This window comes from Myiozetetes cayanensis, unplaced genomic scaffold (assembly GCF_022539395.1).
Source record: "Myiozetetes cayanensis isolate MyiCay16 unplaced genomic scaffold, myiCay2020 scf9, whole genome shotgun sequence".
NCBI classification, from domain to species: domain Eukaryota; kingdom Metazoa; phylum Chordata; class Aves; order Passeriformes; family Tyrannidae; genus Myiozetetes; species Myiozetetes cayanensis.
The window spans coordinates 4,973,710-4,986,132 of NW_026088185.1; the positions used below are offsets into that span (position 1 = coordinate 4,973,710).

The following is a 12,423-nucleotide window of genomic DNA, read 5'->3' on the forward strand; positions in this document are numbered from 1 at the left end:
GCCTTATGACCAGAATTCCAGTCCAAATGGGAAGTCAGAGCAAACACATTAATATATATGATATGACTACTTATTTTTAATCAATATACCAATTCAACTTATTTTTCAAACCACCATGCACATGTGAGGAGTCGTGTGGACAAGGAAACACAACATGCACTTTGATGGCAAACACAAATCTGCAATGGCAAAATGAGGATACAGGTATGTGCATTTTCCTGCAAGAGCTTTAACTACACTGACTCTTTGGCTCCACCTACATTAACTCCCAGGCTTGTGAATTTAGGGGAAAACTAATGAAAAATTCCCAACACCAATATAATGTGCCTTCCTGAATATGGAAGAAGCGAGAGGGAACTTCACAGACAGACCTGTTGCATTGTACTTGTACACCCTCCTCAAGTAGAGGATATTTATATTTGAACAACATAATCCATAGGAGAAACACTCACCCTCTTGGAACTCCTGGTTCATCACTACTACAAAAAAACATTATGGTCAGGGGTTATGACTGCACCCACCCAGTTTTGCTGTGGCTTTCCAGCACAACCAAATCCCAAACCAAAAGACTAGTGGCCAAGAAGGTCAATGGCACTCTGGCCTGTATCAGGAACAGTGTGGCCAGTAGGACTAGCGAAGTGATTCTTCCCCTGGACTCAGAGCTGGTGAGGCCATACCTCGAGTGCTGTGTCCAGTTCCGGGCCCCTCAGTTCAGGAAGGATATTGAGGTGCTGCAGCAGGTCCAGAGAAGAGCAACGAGGTTGGTGAAGGGACTTGAACACAAGTCGTATGAGGAGAGGCTGAGGGAGCTGGGGTTGTTTAGCCTGGAAAAGAGGAGGCTTAGGGGTGACCTGAGCCACTCTCTACAACTCCCTGAAAAAAAGTTGTAGCCAGGTGGGGGTCGGTCTCTTCTCTCAGGGGACCGGCAGTACGAAAAGTGGGCACGGGCTTGAGCTCTGCCAGGGGAGGTTTAGGATGGATATAAAGAAAAAATTTTTTACAGAGAGAGTAACCAGACATTGGAATGGGCTGCCCTGGGAGGTGGTGGATTCACCATCCCTGGAGGTTTTTAAGGTGAGATGGGATGTGGCACATAGTGCCATGGTGTTGGATCACCACAGTGGTGTTGGATCAAGGGCTGGACTTGATGATCTCAGAGATCTTTTCCAACCCAGTTGATTCTATGATATAATATTTAAAAAACATCACTGAATCACAGACTGACAAAACAGGCAGCAGAACTTGACTTTAAAGTGCATATGAATAACTAGCATAATGGTTGTCAAAGAAAATAATTAGTTTTATGGTTCTGTGTACACTAAAAATGGTCCAAATAATATTTACATGATAGACCATAATAAGAAAATGGTTTCAAAGGAGACATAACTAGTGAAGAAAACTAAAAGGAAGTTACACATTCCTTTCAGCCCTTTTATGTTTATAGAGTACAAAGGGGGCTCAAAATGGATCTTTATGATCCATCATGTCAGCTCTCAGAGAATGAGTTCATCATTTTTAGTAGGGACTTGAAAAAATCAAATAATTTTCAATAATTTCACCAAACACTTTAGTCTTTAATGTGAAATATGCTGTAATTGAATATTATACCTGAATTTTCAGGAGAAACCACTTAAACACACTATTAAGCAAGCTTTAAAAGGAAGCATGAAAGGAATAAACATATTTATATGCTAAATAAGTAAGTGAAATACAGAAAAAATTCTATTTTCCACTGAAATAGTGATCAGTTGTTTTTATTTCCAAGTCCACTGCCCTTGCATCAAAATGCTTTCAGACCTGAACATCCCAGCCCTGAATGGGGGGTCAACAGCCCCCTGGGTTATTTGCTCCAGGACCAAATGGCAAGTCTCTGCCATCACAGCTTCCTGGTACTCCCAGTGTGCGCCACCACTGTTTCCAACCTCATGTAGAGTATTTACTAAGCCCGTTTTTCTGGGTGTCACCTACAGCATTTTTACTTATGTTCGTTAGGCTGAGTTTGCTTTTTCTCTCTCTTCTGTTGTTATTGGCAGGTCTGCATAATTTCTACACTATTTTCATGCTTGCAGTGCAAGCACAAAAGCATTACATTGAACACCCTGATGAATCTCGTTAACCAGCTATTTACCTTTCTGCTTGGTAAAGCTGTTCAACATAGGTCCCTGCAAGGTGGCACTGATCAGAGGTGTTGCCAAAGGCACGAAACTTTCTCCCATTTTATTTTTTAATCCAATCCTTTTTTGCATATGCACCTAACCAACAGTTCGGCTTCACAGGCAGCTGGACACACAAATCTCCTTATCTTTCACGGCATTAAGGGCTTAATCCACTTACATTTTTGTTACATTACTGTCTCACAACCACCTCAGTGCCTGCAATTCCCTATCAAAAACCATCATCCTGTTAAGAGTCATTTTTAAAAGCATGGAGACCTGATAGGGCTCAGAAAAGCTAAATTCAAGCAAGGAGTGGTAGCTCTATGTCAGTCCTGCCTGTTCAACATAATTAATGGACAGTCAAAAGTTGATCCTACCTCACATTTCTTAGAGCTCCACCACTAACCTATCAACAAGAAACTCCTGATACAGCCACTGTTTTCCTTTACACACTGAAAATCTAATCCAGAGTGCAGAAATAATCTCTACTAGGTGTTTCTGGACTTTTATGCTCATCGAAACAGACTTAGCAGTCCAAGAAATATGGCCCTGAATCAGAATTCAACTGCATATAGTTAATTTGCTATCCCCCACACCTCCCTCAGCTGAAGACAGAATATTCAATTAATAACTGGAAAAGGTAACAGCAGGGGAGACTGTGGGAGGGAAAAAAAAAGTCACCATGTGAAAATCTTGCCTCTTAAACTAGAAACTGAGTATCTGTGTCTGAAAGTTGAAAGTAAGATTCAAGTATTTCCTTACAAGAAATGAATAATATCTATTTCTTTTTCAATGCGTACTGTGTTTTCATATTTAGAAATACGTAACACCCACTCCCATACACCAAAACCGAGATTGCATTCAAAGTTAGTATTCCAAGACAGACAAGGATGCTCAACAGTGGGGCTCATATCATTCCATCCACTCCAAAACCTCAGAACATCTGCAATTCCCATGGTGCCTTGAGACAGGTATTAAAGCCTAATTACTGACTTAGATGAGTATACCATCTCACACTTTTGACTGGAGAGTTCAGCAGAAAGGAGGAAAGAAATCGAGTTGTTGTCCATGGAGTAAAGCTGAAAAAGAACACCTGTTTCTATATCTTTGGCATTAACCCACCCAGTATGAGATGTAAAGAAATTGAGCTTTGAAGCCAAACTGCTAAAGGGCTTTAGATTCCTCTCCCAACCTTCCCTCCTTTGAGTTTTTATCTATGTATTCAAACAGGATTCATCACAACCTTGAGTATTTGCTAAGTAGTTCCTTCTTGTAAATCTTTGTTATCGAGGCATTATTTTTTTCCTCATGGATGATTCACACATTCTGCATTCCTCACCCCTTCCATCAGTGGAGGGGTCAGCCGAGTTTGAAGCTCCCCTTTCAGAGATCTGATGGATTCTGCTAATCCTGGAACGATAATCTGACTATTTAAAACATGCAAGATAAACAACCAGACAGGGAAGCAAATTTGTGTATATTTTAATAGCTTCTCTCTGCTGTGCAGCACACCCTGGCAGAGATCTACAACCACAACTTCTAGAGTGACTGGTGTTCGTGAAACGCAGCTCCCCAGGGTGGGAAGGATTCATCTAATGTTATTCACATCAGGACGTGCTTTGCTTTCTATTTTTCTTTTTTCAAGAAGGCTCCCTTCCCCTCTCTCCACGTAATCTGAGGGCATTTGAATACTGACAAACATCACTATTTATGTACAGATTAAGAGTTTTTATCAACTGTTAACACAACTTTTAACTCACAACTGATCTCACAGTTACACAATTACTACCCATTTCAATTTAATCCAGAGATGGGCAAACTGTCAACTAATCACAAATTTTCAATACGCAAAATGACCTCAAAGTTGCAATCTATGGCTGGGTCCACTGAGCAGTTAAACATCAAACACAGCTTTGATTTAGGCCAAGACTAACTGGGGACAAACAGATATCTGTTGTCAAAATTCCTTTCTCCTTACCCACATTGGTTCCTATATCAAAGCCTTCCTCAAGCAACCATTTTAAAGACATTTCTAGATCACTATAATCAAGTTACCTGTATGCCTAGAGATTTTTCACAGTTTTTGCCAAATGACAATGGCATACACAGAACAGACACTTGCAGTCTCTAAGTGACTGTGCACACACCTTCATCCTCTAGCATATCACCAGTCAAGATGTGCTGTTAAGATACAGCAAAATGTTTCACATATGTTGACATCATTTACTGAGGGTTTACATATATTTTGTTCACACATTTTTGTTTACTGAAAATATAACACCAACAAGACACAAACACATTATGTGCATCTCTTAAACTGTAAAAGTATATCTTACTCATACCTTTTTTTTTAAGAAGGTAGGAGTCCCCATTTCACTCAGAAAAATAAATGAGGATAAAGAAAAAATATTCCGTATAGCTTTGAAAATTAATACAATCTAACATTCTAGACATTAATATGTATTGATTATAGATTTATGACATCTTATTATGATTAAGCACATAGTGCAAAATAGATTTCTTTAAAACTGGTTTTAAATCTGAATGGCATAATACAGAGCAACCACTGTTAGTTTTCACTATAAATTACCAAGAACTCTCCATTTTAACTCCCTGTTAAGAGTGGACTGGGAATGATTACTGAAATCTCTGGAATTACAGCATCAATGTGGAGGCTTTTAAAGGTCTTCTGTCCTGTAAAACCGAAAAGCCCAAATAACAACTCTTGCACTCCCTGTTACTTTTAGGCTGAGATTTCTTCTTTCCTGCCTCAATTTAAAAAAGGAATGCTATTCTTAAGAACTTGCACAGTGACCCTGTTTTGAGAGTCAGATTAGCATTCTTTTTAAAATATGCCAAGTTAGGCCCTGTATAAAGTAGATCGATTTATCTGTGACATGAAGCCAGTTAAACCCACTAGACTGGACTCACAGGTGAAGCCATTTCATCAGGAAAAAGAGCAATCATCTATATAAACTTATCATATTTCCCAGCTTCTTTGGGAAGAGTAATATTTTACTTTAAACAAAGGCAAGTAGAGTTGTAATGACTACAGGGGGCTGGCAGACTGCTCTGAAACCAAAACTATCAAAGTTAGCTCAAAGAATTTCTCTCTGCATAAACAATTCTGGTAAGAATCAGTCAACTATGCCTGCTTCTCTGCAACCAGTGGCACTCAACTGGCTCATCATGTCAGTGCACATGAAATACATAATCAAGAAAAAATGTTTTTCTCAAATAGAAACAAACTACTTTGGTGGCACTTTGCTATTCATTCACTGTCAGATCCAGAAGTACCACAGAGCATGCTACATCCCTTGAGAAATACATGGTAGTGTCCACATTAAATCAGTAAGAAGCCAAAATATTCAGTGGAAGCTGCGCCAAACCATAAAGAATAGAGAATATGAAGGAATGTTCAGGAATATTAAAAAAAAAAAAAAAAGGAGAAAAACTCTTTGAATATGATGCTCTTCCTTCTGTGACTTTTTTTTTTTAACACTTTCCTAATCCCACTGGTGGAAAGTACTTGTAATTCACTTCAGTTCCAGTTAAGTGTTTTCTGAAATTGAGCTATTCAGCATAAGAAATATCCAAACCTATACATGACTACACCTGTAGACTACATGAATGGATTGTCTACCTTTAAGGAGTTGCAAGAGGAAGCTTCTCTACCTCATGCCCTCCATTTTTACTTTACTTCACAAATCATCATCTTTCTTTTGCAAATGCATTGATCTCTATTTTTACACCTTCCTCTTTCGACTTTTTTTCTAATGCTAGTCTTTCCTGAGAGCAATTGTTCAGAAGATTTAAAGAGCATAGAGCAGATATTTTCTCTAAGTGTTTGTGACCCCTAGACTTTTTCCTGTTCCAGTTTCAAATGATATGGGGCAACAAGCATTTGCTTTCACAAGCTCCAGGAGTATTTCACAGTAGGGAGCCTTCAAGGGTGTATTTGGGGACCAAGACTGATATTTTATCCTGGATTCCCTTCTCTGCAGTTTTTATGACTTTATGTTTCTCCTTTATGAAAACAAATTCTGCACATTAAAGAGAGCCCCAGCCTCTGCTGGACCACCTCTCCAAGGGAAACAAGTCCCTGCACATGAGAGAGCAGTCAGTTCAGCACTTGACACTGGCAAAAGGGAATAGGGAATATATGGATGAAGTTCTTTACTTTGAGGTTAGTGAGACACTGGCTCAGATTGCCCAGAGAGGCTGTGGCTGCCCCATCCCTGGAAGGGTTCAAGGCCAGGCTGGATGGAAATCTGAGCAACCTGGTCTTGTGGAAGGTGTCCCTGCCTGTGTCAGGGGATTGGAACAAAATGATCCTTAAGGTCACTTCAGGGATTCTATGAAAACAAAACAGGACATGAGAAACTAATGAGAACAGACCTGTCACATTGTGTTCATGATACTGAAGTTTTTCATCATATCCAATCATTTGTTCTGTAGTAACTTGCATGTAGAGCTTGCATGGGTTTCAGCTGAGGTTTCTTTAACAAGTGGTGGCACTAAAACATCTTCTGGACCTATGTCTGAGATAGGACTTGTAGTAGGATGTGTTTGTAAATACACACTCATATATCATTTATGTATTGCATACATACAATTGAAAATCTTTCCTTGAGAGCTGGAATCAAAATAGTAACACTTCAACTTAATAACACTGCACTGGCATAAATGTATTTATAGATATATCATGTGAGACATTTACTAGAATTCTAGTAATGGCCACAGTGCTGTAAACTTCAACATACATTGTACCTATGCATCATTTGAGTTCTAAATATGCAGAAGTTATCTTTGTGGAGCATAGGAGGGAATAAATGCAGCCAATGCTCATAAATACCGAGGAAAATCCAAGGTAGATAAAGAGTAGGCTATAAGGAATTTCTTTGGGTATGCTTGATGCTGCTTTTGGATTTATTGCTATTATTTTATAGAAATACCATACTGTCTAAACATCCTACACATACATCAATCATTAGAAAATCACGTTTGATTATTGGGAAAAAAAAAATCCCTCACATAAAACTGATATTCTCTTTCTGACATAGGCTTATACAGGATTACCTCCTATATGATAATATGCTGAAAAATTCTTCCATGTCCATAACTTATCAGTAGTTCTTAAATTACCAAGTGAAGCAGAGAGAAACTCGGGAATATCTTGCAACTCCTCTTATTCTAGTCATCATCCCACAGCACTTCCCCCAGAGGCCATTCCAAAAACAAACATTCAGCTTAGGAGCTCCAAACTCATCCACTTTCACTCCTCTCCTCCATTTCCACAGCCACCCCAAGGAGTCTCTTCCACTTCACTGTTTGCAAAGCAAGCCAAGGGAAACCAGTTTTTGTGAGTATCATCCCCATCAGCTATTCTCAGCTCTGTTGCTGATTTTTTGTGTATTTATGTACACAGCAACCTCCTACCACCTCGATAGTTGCAGATGTGACTTGATTGGAAAAGCAGCTTGTGTCCATGCTGAGGGTACTGCTCAGGGTCACCTACACTCTCCAACAGCTGTTTTATTATGATTATTTTGCAGTACAGTATGGCCCACATAAGGGAAAATGATCATTTACTAAAATACCTCTTCCTTCTCTCAAATTTCTTTATGATAGAATATTACTGAATTTATTGAAGATTCTGCTTTATCTGTGCAGCTTCCAAATGTTAAAAAACTCATCTTTCAGCAGCTGCTCAAATCCCAGGACAGAGCAGGCCAAGCATCTGGGGAAATGGTGATCTGGTTTAAAAATCTTTTTCCTTTTTCAGCCAGAAACCTCTTCCTTTCTCTATGTCCCCAAACCTAGGTATCAGCCACTGGATGTCTGACAGATGCTGACTTTTGTGCATTTTAGGTCTCAACAGCTTTTGAAGATCAGGAGGTGTTAGGGGTAACCTGGATGAGGACGAGGAGTTTACAAGGTGGAAAGAAATGACTTCTGGCAACATAGGCCAGACAGCATCAGACATACAGACTGTTTGTTAGACTGTGAGCTCGCTCTCTTGCCAGGAGAGAGTAGGTTTCTCTGATTGGCCAATGTCCAGTTAGAGACTTGTAGTTTTCCCAATTAAGAACCTAGTAGTTACCTAAAGATGCATGTATTCCCTCTATTAAGTATATCAATCTTAAATCCTATCCAATGCCCTGTCCAAGTTTATATATACCTATCCCCTTTTTCCAGAACCTTCCTTATTTGCATATAAAAACCCTCCGTTTTGTAAAATAAAGTTAGATCAGCCTTAGCACCCACAGCTGGTGTCTCTGCGTGATTTGACCCCTGAGCTCGGCCGATACACCACCGGGCACAATGAGAGAAACTGCAGCTCAGCTGCGAACCCCTGCTGCTCTGAGGTGATCCAGAAACCCCAAACTGTGATAAGGAGGGCCCAAGAAAACAAGGAGAAAGAAGGCAACTTTTTTCCCCTGCCTCTGTTGTAAGGAAGAGAAGGATTGCTTCTCATACCACTTCAAAAATATATGTATTTGGAATATTTAAGTCATCAACAGCACAAAAAGGCTGACGAAACCTTGAGAGAGTACACACAAACATATTGCTAAAGCTCCAGGTTTTGGCTTGCTTTCTTAAGGGTACCCTTTTTCTTACTGGAGTTTTTCTGGAAATTGCTCCCTTATTTTATAAATCCATTGATTAAGAGGTGACTCAAACACCACAAAGTTTGGAGTTTGTAGCCTGATCCACTGGTTGACCCAGGAAATCAAAGCAGAGAGAGTGCACAGAAAGCTGAAGACAGCACTGAATTTAGCCTGCATCCAAGTTATTCACAAGCACAGGATATCACTGCCATGAGGGAGGCAAAAGCCTTTCTAGCAGAGATGGGACTATTTTAAAGCAAGGATATTATCTCTTCAATCTGTTCTTTGTCTATTATCCTTACTGTGATTGAGATTACACATATTAACACCTAGCGGTCCATTTTAAGGCAGGAATACTTTTTACCTTGTCTTTTTTCCCCTCCATTGGATCATGAGGGGAAGGGAAAGATGAAATTTACTTCTGAAATTTACACAATTTCTTTGGGAATGTTATTCAATCAAGCAAAGCAAAGCAAGGCCCACTGACACAACCTGAAAATATCCCCATGGCTGCTTCAAGCCTACTGGGAATTTAGAGAGACTGGCTTGGCCACTGCCATGTTGGTGAACTGCCTGACTGCAATTAGTCCTCCTCCCTCCAGGTTATTACAGTTTCTTTGCTGTTGACCAACCAACCTACATGACCTGTATATCCTGGTCCATGCTCCTGGCACTATTTTCAGATGAACCTGCTATAGAGCCAAAAGCAGGCATCGATGGTGTCTTTGTCTCCTCGTCAGCATGATCTACAGTGACATCAAACCTACAGATTCTAACTTGGCTGAACCTTAACAGCATTAACTGGAGCAAAAGAAATGGCAACAAACTGAAAACACATCCTCTTTCTTTTTGTTTTTCTACTTTTCCAGTGTCACCTCTTCTTTTCACTCATGTTAGGGTGCTTTACAGCTTCTGTGCCTTCTGAGCTTCTGTGCTACTTAATTTCAGTGACATGTATAAACATCATTAGGTTTACTACAAGTAGACAACTATGAGTTAAAATGGAACAGCAAGTACAATAAGAACAGAACATGTAACAAAAATCCAAGTGAGCATTTTAAGAGGTAAGCAACACACTGTGTATTGCTTTGATGTCCTGTGTTTCCAAAGGACACACTATGTCACAGGAAGAGTATTGCGAGTTTAAGACAAATTGTTTGAGGAAACAGTTCCCACTGCTTATTTAAAAGGTTGATTGCATTTCAGACAATTTTCCTTCAGGTATTACAAGAAAAACCTTGTATCATTGACAAGTCAGGGATTACATCATGACTGGACCATGTTTAACCAAAGCCTGGCCTTTGTCATGATGGTGAGGTTGTATTTGTTCTCAGAGTTCTGCATAAATGCCACAACTCTTCAGTAGGAGACCACCAGGTCTGCCTAGGGATGAACCACAACATGCAAATACAGTTACCTCCTCACAACCCTTTGCCAAAGAAAAGCTCAATCAGAACCAGCCAGCACCTGTTTTTCCTGTTAGCCCACTATCTTTCCTTGCCTGTTTCATCATTTGCTCAGTCTCAGATAACTACAGAAACTAGTTTCTACATTATCTTCTATTGATTAAACAGCCAATATGTCTGCAAAAGAGCTTGTTCACCAGCACGTGAAGATGGTGTCATTAAAAATTTACATCAGATTGAAAAAAAGCGTGAAGTTTTCTGACAGAAGTACAGATAAGATCTGAATGAATTTCTCATCTCTCGTAGAAAAAGACAGCTAATGAACAAGAATATGCCAGTGTAACAGAAATCTTGTGTAAAATCACGTGGAACTCTCACTCTGTGTGTCTCATCACAGCTGACAGGAACCAAAGCCCAGGATTTGGCAGCTAGATTTGCTTCTCTGTGTCCAACTCAGCATTGGGAATCAAAATTCAAAGGAGGTCCTAATCTTAGAGCATGAGCCAAGAGGTGACTGTAGCTGGAAACTATTGTCATGGACATGGCAGTGCTACGTCATACTGTAAGTAACAACAGGAGGAACCAGGACAATCCTCTGCCCCAAGTATCTGTACAGCACAGCCTCCAGACTCAGCACAAACTCATCATGCTTGGAGAAGAGAACACCAGGAAAAAAAATTCCAGGGATTAATAACCCTCATTAGAAATGCACTGGCATTTTACTGCTTTGAATGTCTTTCAGATTTCATCCCTTCCATTACCTCACAGACAGACACCCTGCACTCCTTTTCACTCTGCTAGACTAGTGCCATCCTTAACCAAACTTTTGCTCCTTGTTTACTTTTAGAGGAAAATCCATCTCTTTCACTTTCAGCCAAAATAAGCTTTCGCATTTGAGTTCCCAAACTTCTTCCCTTCAAGGCACAATGTACTATTCCTGCTGGCTCTTCTCTAAAGCCTCTCCAACATACAGTCCTGAGAAAACAGCCTCTCTGAAAGTACAGGGTGTACCTTCTTGTTCAACTCTACGCTCTACCACTGCAACAAGGTAGAAAACAGGCAAAATATCTCTACTTTACAGAAAAGAGATGTAAAGGAAGCTGAACTAACAGAGAGGGGACACAGCATAGGAAATTAATTTAGTATTAGTCCCTCTTTCCTACTAGAATTTGAATGTAGTTATTTGAAACTACTACCCAATGGTACAGATAATTTATATGATATTTTCCCACCCTGCTATTTCACTTTACAGTATGGAAAAAATTATAGAAAAATTAAGTAATTTGGTCTGATGGCATAATTTACTAATGCTCTCTTCCTGCATGGCTGCTGGTATTTGTGGCAATGTTTCCACCTTTGCTTAAGTGCTGCAGTACAACTTTCCACACATAGCATGAAAGGACAGAAGCTTGTAAAATCCTTCAATCCTACAGTTTGTTTAATTAGTTTACCATTGTGTTTGTAGGCTACAAACTGGTCAAATAATAACTGAAAACTGATATTTCCATTTCTGCAAAAACAAATGAAAAAGATTCACTGTCAACTATACTATCATCATTAACAAGTTATCCACTATTTTGGATCCAATGCTGGAAAAACTGTTGCAAATTAACTGAGAAGTAGAACAAACATTTTTGTATGTAAACCAAAAAAAAAAAAAAAAAGGTAATGTCAATTGCAGGCTTCAAATGCAAATTCTCATCTGCATCAAGTGTTTCACACTCCATCATTCCATCAAATATTTATCTGGTGTTGATAATGAAAAGTAATGCATGACGGGAAGTTCTTGCAAGATTACTTGACAGATACCAGAAATGAGTAAATCTATCCCAAACCCAAACACAGCCTCCACCTACATGGTTTGACCCACTAATTTTGATCTGAAGAGATCTCATTAAGCAGACTTAGCTGTATAGATGCTTACAACACCAGCACAGTACTACAAATGTACTGCTCTAAAGAAACCCAACCAAGAGCTTCCCTTTTTATGCTGGAATTGCAGCTCCTTTATCACCTGACAGGTTACTGAGTAAGCAAGCCAGAATGAAGAGAACGAGGTCTGGGCTGGACTCTCAACTCAGATACATTTATCAGGTAAATTTTCTAATTATGAAAGAGGAACAAATCCTACATCACACAAGTAGACTGGAAGTAAGACCACAAGGTTTAGTTCTGATTTATTATATGTTAAATATTAATGAATTATTAAGAAACCATTATTGATGTTTAAACAACTGTACATCTTACATA

The 12,423-nt window shown here is 39.4% G+C and overlaps 1 protein-coding gene across 1 annotated transcript in view; it reads right to left on the reverse strand.

Moving 5' to 3' along the window:
* Positions 1-12,423, reverse strand: part of ERBB4 (erb-b2 receptor tyrosine kinase 4) — a 610,968-nt gene that overhangs the window by 120,220 nt on the left and 478,325 nt on the right. The window lies entirely within an intron of this gene.